The 12,640-nt window shown below is 39.8% G+C and overlaps 1 protein-coding gene and 1 long non-coding RNA gene across 8 annotated transcripts in view; one reads left to right on the top strand and one right to left on the bottom strand.

Annotated features, from left to right (window-relative positions):
• ATRNL1 (attractin like 1) overlaps positions 1 to 12,640 on the bottom strand; it is a 503,197-nt gene that overhangs the window by 6,531 nt on the left and 484,026 nt on the right. The window lies entirely within an intron of this gene.
• Positions 1 to 12,640, top strand: part of LOC308586442 — a 114,962-nt gene that overhangs the window by 82,831 nt on the left and 19,491 nt on the right. For all 5 annotated transcript variants that reach the window (XR_014007860.1, XR_014007861.1, XR_014007862.1 and 2 more), the window contains one exon: positions 8,698 to 8,934. This is a non-coding gene — a long non-coding RNA (uncharacterized lncRNA). The remainder of the gene's footprint in view (positions 1 to 8,697; positions 8,935 to 12,640) is intronic.

Here is a 12,640-nt window from a genome sequence, read left to right as displayed (position 1 = left end):
CACCATTAAAAGGAGCGGCCAATCCAATATGCCAGAGAAAATGACATTATTATTTTTAAAACACTAGAAACAAGAAAAAACAATATTATCTTGGTTGTACATAGAATAACTATAGTCTTCCCTAATGGCAATTTAGTGGTAATAGTTGATCCTCAAGCACTAAATGCCTAACTATAAAATTACTGGTGTGCGGGTTTTTTATTTTTAACAATTATGCAGAACAATTAATAAGTACAGAAATAAAATGTACCACAATAAAGCAGATTGCCTTGAAAACTGTGGTGTGCAATTTAAGATGTAAGTGCAACACTTGAATTTTACATTTGAACAATAGGCTTTGAAAATGGATTCATTCTGAGATAGCTTTCCCTGCTCCCCACAACTTTTGCAAGAGCAGGCAGTACTATACATTTTAATTTTCCAGCAAAACAGCTTCATTAGGCGTGAAAGGTTAATTGCAGGCTTAAGTGCAATTCAGGGAACCACACGTGAGGCTTTGGTGAATAGAGCCGCCTGCTACAGAAGGCAGTGAGCTATAAACTGTTTGCCCTGCTGAAATGTTTTACTACCTCATTTACTAACTGTCTTCTTTTACTGCTTGTATTTGTAGTTCTTTTAAACCTTTAATAGCTACAGTTTTATTTCACTGTAATCAGATTTAAATAGAAATACCCAGGCTGGGATGTTTGAATCTCTCTCTCTCCCCCCCCCCCATTTTGTTGTATACAGCTACATACTAACTGATGGAAGACCATATTACCTTCCAGAATAAGAAAGCAACATTTTATACTTTAGTTTTATTTGCTGGCTGAGAAATGTAAGTTTCCCCGTTCCTCTATTGTTCATTTTAATTAAAAATTTATCATGCTAACGCTTTCTCCTTTGTTAAAGTGAAGGGTGTTAAAGATGACCTGCTAGTTTTGGTTAGGCAGATAATTGGGATACATCCCCTTTTAAATACATATTATTGTAAGATACCATTCTGGATAGATAACTTTATTAGATTAAATTACTGGCATTTTCACATTGTTATGCAGAATCTGAACATTCACAATACGGAACACACTATGATAATTACAGTAAAGACCCATCAGTGTAGAATCTTTAATACTCTAAATGAAAATTAAAGAAGTTAACCATAATGTCACAAAGAAATTTAGAACAACAACCAGATTAAGCAAGAGTTGTCATGCAGGCAAGTTAAAAACAGAAAAGATGGTCCTCTAATGCCGTTTAAAACCAAAAGCTTCACATTTTAGCATTGCTGCAATTTCCTTGGTTAGTTTCCACCACCCCCCCAAGCTCCTGTAAAAGCCCAGTAACTGAGGACTAAATGCAGCTGCATTAGTGCAATGAACTCATTACTTAGTATATTAATAATATCAGAGATCCCTGTACCTATGAAAGTTAATGCAAATGGCTCCAGTGAAATTTCAACCCTACTGAGAAAATAATGGGAATTAGAATGGCTAATCAGTGGTTAACATAGATCACCATGGAGCTCAACAAGTACATCTTCATTTTTATTTCATCAATACTATTTATAATTACACACTGGGCATTTTTACTAGGTTCTGTCATTTATTATGATCGTTTCAGTGCACTAAAGCACTCTGCAGGAACATATGAAAATATCCTGGTTCATCAACTCTCATTTATAATGGTGTGAGCACTATCTTAATGTTATGCCAGGGTTTCTACTCTTGCTAACCTTATTTATAAACATTAACTTCACTTGCACCCATTATTCATAGAGAGTACGTTTACTGAACGCATCGTAAACCGAAGAAGAACTGAAAGGTACAAATCAGGTGCCCTTAGCCATCCTTTCCTCATCTCCCACCTCTGTGTTCAAAGATGCTGTGTTGGGCTCAGCTCACAAAGCAAGGCTGCATTTCAGCCCCCATTCATTTCAACTGGGTTTATCTGTAGCCAAAGCCTATTAAAATGAATCAAGGTGCTCTCATTTCCCATCTTCTTTTGTTTTGTCCCATCATGGAACGAAAGATGGCATACATGTAGTTCTCAGGCGGTCACCTTTCTTCCCCTGTTCCTCTTTCTTCAGTCCCCAGTTTACCGTCTCTGTTCCCTTCCTCCAGGCTCCCCCTCTCTAAGACCCTGGTGTCCTTCATGTCACCTTTAGACTTCTGCTTCCTCTCTCCCTCATTTTTGGCTCATTTCTACCTCCTTACCTAAAGTACCCTCTTCTTTTTCACTGTTAGTTTTTGGTTAGGATGTGGAAAAGTATGTCCATTTAAGTAATGATATGAACTACAACTCCATTAAATCAAATATTTGCATTGTAGGCAGATCAGTGCTATTTTCTTTTATGGAACAAAATCCCATTCAGTAGTACTTTGTCTTGGACTCACCACATGGAAGCAGCTGTCACCACAACTGTCATCCCTAAATATGTAGCAAAATAAACATTCTCTGAGAGGCAATTATGTTGGCAGATTTATAAACTAAAGTGCCTTGAAATAACCTTTGGAAGCAAATTTTGGAAGCTAAACAGATCTGTGTTCAGCAGCTCCCTAACACTGCACCTAACTTCTTAAAAATCCAATTACACAGACTTCTCACTTAGCATAGATATTTGATGCATGATAGATCCTTTCCACCCAAATAATCAGTTTCTACTTTTAAAGTGTGTCTGCTATTAATAGTGAATCAGTTAATCATAAGAAGACATACCTCTGCTCTCACAATGCTGTTTGTTCTTCTAATTTGATTTCAAGGAAATCCTTATTTGTGACTTCACAAGAATATAGTGTAGTATGTTAATCACACCTGAATCGTGTGTGATCTCCAAGGTAGAAGAGAAAATTCCACCTTACCTTATTGTAAACAGTGAAGACTGTGCAACGTTAGTGACTTATAGTTTGTAGTTTGCATTTTTCAGCTGATTCTGTTTTCTGCTATTAAATCAGTGTCAAAACAAATCAGCAAGAGCTAGGTGATTGGAACTTAAAGGATGGAAAGCTGTAACTAGGAAGTTAAAAATTTTCCCCACTCCAATTCTACAGTCAGTAACCTCAAATCTTATGACTGGAATAAATTATGCAAAATGATCAGTGCACATACATATGCATATGCATGTTCTAATTCATAATTCAAGCAGAACTGCTTGTTTCCATGTTTTGCTTCTTTTTAGGGAAGTACACTTTTTTAAAAGGGGGTAAATGCAAATAGGAGACCCTGTAGTGTGATAAGGACCATCTAATTTTATACATCCCTTATGACCATGCTTTGGAACAGACTTTGTTTTTTCCTCCCAGAAATACAGAAAACTAAAGCATTTATCATCCATTTACAGTTACTAGTATAATCTCCTTTAATCCATGTATTTACCCTGGAAATCTCATTCTGCTGTTATCCCACATGCCAATCAGAATGAGCTGTTGACAGAGAAATGTCACACATATCAAAGAAATGATAGTCCTTGAAACACAAAATGTATGTCTTCATTTTACCCAGACTTTTTCGCTTATGTTTTCTATTTTACCTGTTCCAGTGAAAGCCCAAAGCCCTGCTAAAAATATAATCTGTTGAATAAGAGTATTGGGTTTTGGAAATCCTAGTTTAAAATCTGTGGGGGAGAAATCTTTCTTAGCCTCAGTTCACCATCTGAAAAGTGGGTGTTGTGAGGATCTGTGAGATAAGGAAAAGCACACTATAAAGCACACTGCATACTTAAAGTAATATGAAAATGATCAATAATACTAAATTGGGAAAGCAACAGAATCTTCAGTTTTATCGGAAATGTCAGTGGCTTGTAACAATTTCTTTCTTTTCATTCTTTTCTTCTTTTGTACTGAAATTAATGATAATATTCTACAAAACTGATATTTGATGCTATCCCTTACAAAATCCTGCCATTTCCAAAGAGATTCACGGTGCCTCATTTTCACTTCAAATAGATGCCATATAATAGGGAAAACCTGCTCGATCTGAGTAATGATCAAAGCATCACTATCTTTGCTGTTGATATTGTGGTTAGGTTTGACAGTCTCCTGATAGGAGCTTAGCAAAGGAGAAAGAAAAACATTAGAAGCATAAAGTGTCCCATTTGCTTTTGTCTCAGATACTCATTTCTTCTTGGTTCCTTGTTAAAATCTATCCTTGTCAGACTACTTCAGTTTGTTCAAAGCTTCCCCATACCCCACATTTTGCCACCACCTCCATGGCAAATCCCAGCTCCTTAGTAGACATTAGCTGTGGCCCATGGGGAAAGCATGCTATTCTTCCAAGTCCCTATCACCAAGCAATAGCTGAAGAAGAGAAAGCTATGTGCTTTAAAGTTTAATCAGTTTCGGATTTGTTTTATCTTCCCTATAAAACAAATGTACTGGTTGCCACTATCCAGTGATAAAGAAGGGTGAACAGGAAGAGGTGATTTTCATACTGCAAGCCATAGTTGTCATTTCAGATGTTTACTGCAACAAGAGTTTTCCACTCCAAGACAACAAAATTTGGGTACCTAGTCGGGCAAGGTCTGGGCTGGAGCCCAGTGCAAAAGGAACAGAGTCCATAGGAAACTAGCAGAGACGTAAGTCTGTTATTACATTACATGTACATAGGAAGCTTCCATGCCGCAAGTCAAATCCATCTAGCTTAGTATTGTGAGCACTGACTAGGAGCAACTCTCCAGGGTTTCATACAGGGAGTCTCTCCCAGTGTTGCCTGGAGACGCTGGGGATTGAATTTGGGACCATCTACATGCAAAACTGATGCTCTGTCACTGAGCTATAGCCCTCTTCCAAGTCTTCTACTTCAAATCAAGCAAGCCCATAGAAAGAACTCAATCCGCACAAAGCAGATTACCCAGTCTTAGGGCTTTTTGAGGGTTCCAGTCAATCAGTCTTAAGAGGCTCCTCAGTGTCCCCTTCTGATGCCTTCTCCGTACTTCTAGGCAAGAAACTCTTACCTAGGGGAAAGAGAAGGGGGAGGCAGTGATAGGCCCTCTCAAAGATGGGTGGCTAATCTTTCCCAATGGAGATTAGAATTCAGCTAAAACTCTTAGGTTTCCTGGTGGCAAAAAGATGCTCAGTGTTTCATTTCCCACTCACGGTATGGTTCCCGAATGAAGTCCTCAATCTCAATTCTGGGTAGAAATAGAGAGTCTACATCTGTGGGACTCACCTGCCCCAGTATGCATACTTGCACAAAGCATATATGTGCAAAATAAAAATAAAAATACACAACTTTAAAATAATAATGGGAAATCAACGTTTGCATCCTTTGACTGGCAATACGGGGCCCAGAAAGCCCCTAATTGGCCGAGTTGGTACCTTTCTATCAGTTTTGCAGCCCTCACATCAGCCCACTCTCATAGACAGACTTGGGAAATAGGATGTAATATACGGAAAGACGCCTGAAGGATAAATAAAGGTAAAATGCAGGAACAGAAAGACGGTGTGAGGCTGAGGGAAATGAATTTGGAGGGAGAATGGTCAGGGTTACAGTTATGAATCATTTATATTTGCCTTGCTTGTTTTCTGCCTTACAAGGAGAAATCCCTTGGCCTTTTGAAGAATGACTCTTTTGCATCTAAAAAGCCTGTGTTATCCAAGACCTCTGAGCAGGGGTAATTGTAATCTAATTGGGACAGTCAGTTCCAGCTTTTATGCAAAAGAGCAGCAGACAGAGCCTAGTTACCAATTGCCTGGGCATGTAACAGCATCTATTTTAGTTTTAGTTTTGTCCTCAACAGCAATGTCTGAAGAACAAGTTGCTTTTCTAAAATTTCCTTTCAAAACTGGAACAACTAGTTGACCCACTTCTATCTCGCTACACATACCCTCAATATATTCATTTCTGGGGTGCCTCTAAACTCTGAATTAGATTTGTATACCTAGATATCTTCAGATGGACTGAGTTTAGTGCTGCAGTTGGCAAAGACGTTACACGACGACAGAGGTTGAAGGTCTTGTACTGTATTTTGTATTGTAGAACTATATTTTCCTTCACAACTCACAAACTTTACTTGGTGATGAATATCTTCTTAGACGAATTATTATGGTGAACAAAAATTCTGGTACACCACTTTAATCAAAAGTAGATACTATCTTCACCTATAATGTCTTCTATTCTATCTGCACCCATAATGTGTTCTCTCTTATACATTACATTTGGTAAGGCTGAGTAACTACCAGGATCAGAAGCGTTTTGGGGGGAGGCAATTGCTAACATTCTACTTTAATATATTGTTGACTTTTTCCTTTAAGCTTGGGGTTTTTTTATGAAAAAAATGTTTGTTAAGCAAAATTAAGATTTTCCAGTTATTCAGTATCCAGCTGAATTCTGCCATTAAATATTCAGTGCATCTCAGATTCCATTGCTAGCAGTCATAATGACAAATAAATAATCTTTGGTATTTAATTCAGGATTAAGTCAACCAGTTCTTAGAATTTGGAAAGCAGATTACTGTGCGAGACCTCCAGGCCTTCAAACATTTGTGATGCATGGCTAGTCAGATTATCTGCAGTACACCCATAAACATCAGACACATCAGGGGGGAAAAGGAAGCGAGAAAAGCAAAATAGTAAATATCCTCCTCTCAATATTGGCTAGCTCCATTACCAAAGCTGGCCCAATCTCATTCAGCATATTGATTTAACTCAGTCCAGCAGAAATGACTAGGACTTTACTCATAGGTTTGAGTCACAGGAATGTTTTCCATTGAGCAAGCTAATGTGGTGAAGGAACTGTTACAAAAAATGTTGCAGACTCATAAATAATGGAAAAAGTTGGAGCCATACATCAACAAATTATGAAGGCTGCTTTCCTTTTGACAAATGATGTACATTTTTTTTCAAAACTGAATTTTTCTTCTATATATATAACTGGTGTCTAGTTTTATTTGTAACTTCAAGTTATAAAATAACTCTGGCCCATTTACATCAACCATACCTTCATATCCAATTCCCCCCCTAAAGTTCTCTCCCTGCCCCCCATTAGTTCCATTACTATCTTGTTTGTACTGTATAAAGTTGTAAATCTGAGCACAGATTAGTGCCTCTATAGCACAGGAGAACTTTCCCCTCTTATTTACCACTATGACATCTGCTTTGATCCAGCACAGATAATGCTATAACCATTGCCAGGAAGCAAAAGGAATATTTTGTTGATTGGTGGAAATACCTGTTTGCTCCATTTCCCTTTTTACAGTAACTTCCCATAGCCCGACCACACATAGTGTTGACTACACTAGATCACTAGCAGGAAGGTGAAGGAGGGAGAGAATGACCTGATTCTTATCTGTGTACTGAGCTCAGGGCAAAAAGGGGATGGGGCAGTCATTTGTGCTGGCTTGCACATAATACAAAAGTACAGTTTAGCATCCCATCAGGGGTGGCTATTTTTTAATTACTGTTTTTGCTGTTGGCTAACCCTCTGAAGACCACATGCCAGCAGTGGGCATCAGCAAACCAAGAGTGGGTATGGTCAGTGCATGCATACATATAGAGGCAGGTATGCACATACCGTGACTACATGGACAAGCCTCAGTGAGCTTGAGGAAACCTGGCTTGTGCATCTCCTTCCTCTCTTCCTCCTGCAAGGCTAATAGGAGGCGGAATGCTGATGAGTTAGTTGAATTTCAAGGATTTGCAACTTAACACCATGTGAGAACCAGGAATCCTGGTTTAGAACAACAATTAAACAATCTGGTTTCAGTATCCATAGTTTGAAGATGGCCTGTTTAGCGACTAACCACTATTTGTTGTAAACAAGGATTCCTGGTTCATACCTAGCCCTAAGCTAAGGTATCTTTGAAACTTAAAAGTAATCATGGTAGAAGTCTTCCTCCCAGCAACGTGGTAAGGGGCGTGTGCAGTCCTGATGCTTTGCTCAGGCTTACTGAGTCTTATGTGTGAACCAGCCCATTGTGTGTGTATCCACTTGCCTGTGGAGCATTCTTCATCATTGTTCAGAGCTTTTTGTGTCCCTTGGTGAATGCATGTGCACCACATTTCAAAGGCTGGGATAGGTTTATTGTTTTCTTAGTAAGAAGCAGCCCAAGTTTTAATTCTGTCTCATTCCAGTTTGATTTTTAAAAAGATGAAACCAGCAAAATAAAAAATAAAAAATGGATGCATTTGTCTGAGTAAATTGGTCCTCTTCTCTTTCCCCTTCCCTTCGTTCTTTCAGCTTGCCTTTCCCTTATGCATTATTTCAGCACAAAGATCTCAAGGCCACTTGTCTACAGAGATGCTAACACAGAGAGTTTTATTACTATAGCCATGCTTCTAGTCCAAAGAGAGACCGTGACAACTGCTTGCTAATACTTCTCATTCCTGGCCTCATTCTTTATTTTGAAATTCAGTGTTATTACAAGCAGATTTTAGGGCCACCTTGAATACCTGAAAAGGTTTAAATATTTATGTTATTTGTCAATTTTTCAATTTAATCACTGAGTAAGCTTTCCCATCCCAGAAAAGAAAGAAAAAAACGCTTTCCTTGCTTGCTTGCAATGAAAGGTATGTAAACAACTGCTCACATTTGGGAGGGTTTCTCTGTTTTCTCCTTCATTTTTCCTTCTTTCATTAATCTTAATCCAAACAAACTTTTATTTAACACCTGGAGATGGTCTGGATTTTATGAACAACATTTCAAATTTGCAATCTGAAGAGTTTGCAGCTAATAATTGCATACTGTAGCTTCCCTGTCATCCTTTTCCTTGATTTCACCATTCAGATTTCCTGCCACTGGCTGTGTCAGAGGGAGAAGAGGAAGCAGACTGGGTGTTGAAAGTTGAAGAGGTAACAGGATTTAGCGAGAAAGAAGAGGCTGTGGTAGAGAGCAGTCCAAAATCAGAGGAGGAAGCAGAGGCTGACGAGAGGGGCCAAGAGGCACAGATGAGGCAGGCTGCTGAAGAAGCCAGCGGTAGGAAATCTGTAACCCTCCAAATGTTGCCCTACTAACGGATCTATGGTGAGTGAAATGTTGAATCATTTGCAGGCGACAGATTCAGGGAGATGATTCTTATAACAGGTTGGATGTGGACTAAGTTTAGTTGAAGTAACCTTCCTCTGAAATCAATGGGACAACTTAGTCATGACATAATTTAAGTCCCACCAATTTCTGTTGCTAGTAAGTTCAACTCTGGATCCAACTCAGTGATTGTTAAAATAGCTAATGAAAGATCTAACCTGCAAAGACCATTTCATTAATAAGGGACTTCCTGTTGCACAGCCTGGTTTTTTGTTACCATTACTTGGTAGTCCGATATCTAATGGATGATCTGTAGTACCTTTATATTGACCAGGAAGACACTTATATAATCACTAGCAATGTGATTTAAGATAATATTTTTGGTCTTTCTAGCTCATGGGTTGGCAAACTAAGGCCCAGGGGCTGAATCTGGCCCAATCGCCTTCTAAATCTGGCCCGCGGATGGTCCGGGAATCAGCATGTTTTTACATGAGTAGAATGTGTCCTTTTATTTAAAATGCATCTCTGGGTTATTTGTGGGGCATAGGAATTCGTTCATTTTTTTCTTCAAAATATAGTCCGTTCGTCCCACGTCTGAGGGACAGTGGACTGGCCCCCTGCTGAAAAAGTTTGCTGACCCCTGTTCTAGCTGCTTTCCTCACATGTAAGAGTGACTTGCAAACGTGATGAACTAACAACTTCTGAGCCAACAGCTCATGGCTCCTCTTTGCTACAGCAATTTTCACAATCTTAAAGATTCATTTGCTAAGAGTATTTGATCTTAGCTAATGAATTGATCTCTGGCAGTAGTGAGGAAAAAGATAGAAAGCATTTTATGAGCTGGTCCATTGCTTGAGATTGCAACACATTTTTTTTCAAATGGTCCTCTATTCATACCTGTCAGAGCTGCTTCCAGATCCTAGCTCACAGAGGATCACGCTAGCCAGCGTTCACTTTATAAAAGTCTTTATTGAGTTACAGTTTCCATTCTCAAGCTGCTGCGTGCAGCTCTACGTCTTATGGGTTAGACCGGCGAAGTTCCGTCTGAGTCTCCGCCCCCTGAGCACCAGCTTACTAACCTAGCCTTACTCCACCTTTTCCGCCTGACCGTTCTTCTCTGGGTCCCTCTGCCCCCCGTGGTCTCTTCCTTCCGGGATTCTTCTGACGCGGACCCCCCGGACCCTCCTGTCTCCTTGCGCCGGGCTTTAGGACCTGGCTCCCTTTCCGGGCTGCTTACTGCGCCACCTTCCTGTGCATTTGAACTTGGCGCACGCGCCCAACCTTCCACTTTCCGCCTGACCGTTTCTTCGCTCCCCGATGGAGGTGTGGCCACTCCTGACTCGTGCCCTCCCTCCTGTTGCGAGCTGCCAGCGCTTGATACCTGGCGCCCTTCTTCTCCCCTGCTCTCTGTTGGTGACGCTGGTCCCGATTTCCAACTGCTCCCCTCTGAGCCCCCTCTGGACCCTTCTTCCTGGAGTGTCCCCCTAGGCTCCCCCCTTGCTCTGGCCACTGGCGCTCCTTTCTGTGAATCTTCCGATTCACTGGAAAGACTCGGAGATCTCGGGTCGTCGTCATCACTCATCTTTTCCTCTGCCTCCTCCCCCTCGCTCTCTGTTTCCTCCCTTGCCCTCGCCTCTGCTCCTGAACCCCTGACAATACCCCTCACATTGTCCATTCTAGTCCATATGCTTTTCTAGGCAGCAATAAAGCATACAAATCTGAAAATAATTGGGTGTGAACAATTCAGTGTTTAAGAGCAGTTTGCACTGGTGATGGAATGTTTGCTTTAAGAATTATTTTCAGGAGATATTGATTTGACAATATATTACACAACCACATCTCTGTGCTCTTGGGAAGGCAAAAAATCATTCTCTGCTTAGCATTTCAAATAGTGTCCTAATTTAAATGAGATTTCAACTTTAATGCTTCTTTTTTTAGACTTCTCATTTGCGCTACTGCAGTCTTTCAATCCCTTATTAGTCCAAGTATACAAAGGAGAGAAGATGTGCTTGATGGTGATGATAATAAATACTGTAGGTTAGCATATAACCTCACATATTCAAATGTTGAATGAAAATAAAACTGATTTATTTTCTCTTGTCCCAGCTCAAATATAATGGTACTTGCTGGTCATTATGGTTAAAAAAAAAATGCTTAATTCACATGTTGTACCTGCATAAAATTTTATGAATCCTCAAGTGTAATCAAGTGATGCTCATCCATTATGTGTATAATTAGTAAATAATACTTATTTCCCAATAATTTTAGTCTGAAGCCCTCTGCAAACATATAATGCTATGCATAGATGAATGTATGGTGGTGGCCAGGAGTATGTTTGCTGGCCTAGCCCTGATGTCTGCATGTTCAATGGCCCATCACCACAGACATCTACACTTATACACCCAAACGTACATATGCTTTGAATATGCAAACTGTATCTTGACAAAATGGGGCTGTATGCATTGAATTCAGAGAGTTTACATGAGTTGACAGTTTAGGGGGAGAGACCAGCAGGTACAAACATAATCCCTTCCACACGTTTATCTGTACACAGATTGAAAATCAGGACAAATGTATTCATTTTACATGTATGCACCTTTCATGCAGTACTTGTCATGAAGCATTTGTGTCCAAATACAAAATCTTAAGTGAATATCAGCCCTTAAACAATTAGGTAAATAGGCCTAAAAACCACTCAGAGGCTGTGTACATATGACATTGTTTTCTAGAATCATTGGAGACTACAAGTAGTCTCTACATGTTGCCAAGGGCTGCCAAAAAAGGCCTCGAGGGCCGCATACACTCCCTTGGGCCATGTGTCCTAGGAGCTGCCCATGTGACCTAGGTCTCATGACCTAAGTGCCCCACTAGGTCTAAGTTTCGCCAGCCTCCATTGGAGTGTATCCACACCTGCCCAATGATATTGTGGGTGGGTGTATGCTAAGATTGCAGTCAGCACTTCCTTCCTTCACCTGAGGCATATGCAGGAAGGAAAAGGCATGGATAACCTAATGAAGGGGAGGGTTTTCAAATTTATATCAAGTAACCATACCCACTCTTGTGGATGGTAGGATCTAGAATCAATCTAGATTGAAAGTAGCATGTTGAATATGAGCATGAATGATTCCATAATGAGAAAAACTACATGTTTGGGCTACAGATGGGTTATTGTGTGCGCAGGCTGAGTATAATGAATGAGCTTTTTATTCTAACTATGAAAGTGTCTTGGAACTTGACATGAAAAGCTGAAATATTTATCATACTTGAATCACAGGGGACAAACCAAGGAAACTAAAGCAAGAAGTTTTTATTTGTGAATTGGTATTATGTTCTTGTCCCAGAATGATAAATGTATTTCTTTATTAGGGAGAGAAATGCTTTCAAGCTAACAGTTCCTTCTGTATATTCATGGCATGTTCTCTTACCAGTGATGTTTCTTTAAATCTATGTCATACACTGGGTCCATATATCAACTGCATTTTATTCAAATCCTTTAAAAATGTAATTGTTCAAGTATCTTAGTTCTAATTCTTAGTGGTTCTGGGGTTGAGAGGGTTGGGTATGCAAGAATGTCCCCGAGGAACCTATTTTAGTGCTGCAGAAGTTGCTGGGATCAAAGCCTCTGGATCCTGTATCATTACTATTATTTTAACATTTCTTGTACTGCAACCTCCCTCACCATCAGAACCCATGGCAGCTAGCAACA

The sequence above is a fragment of the Podarcis bocagei genome (genome assembly GCF_964188305.1).
Source record: "Podarcis bocagei genome assembly, chromosome: 4".
NCBI lineage: Eukaryota > Metazoa > Chordata > Lepidosauria > Squamata > Lacertidae > Podarcis > Podarcis bocagei.
This window is presented reverse-complemented; position numbering and strand designations above follow the sequence as displayed.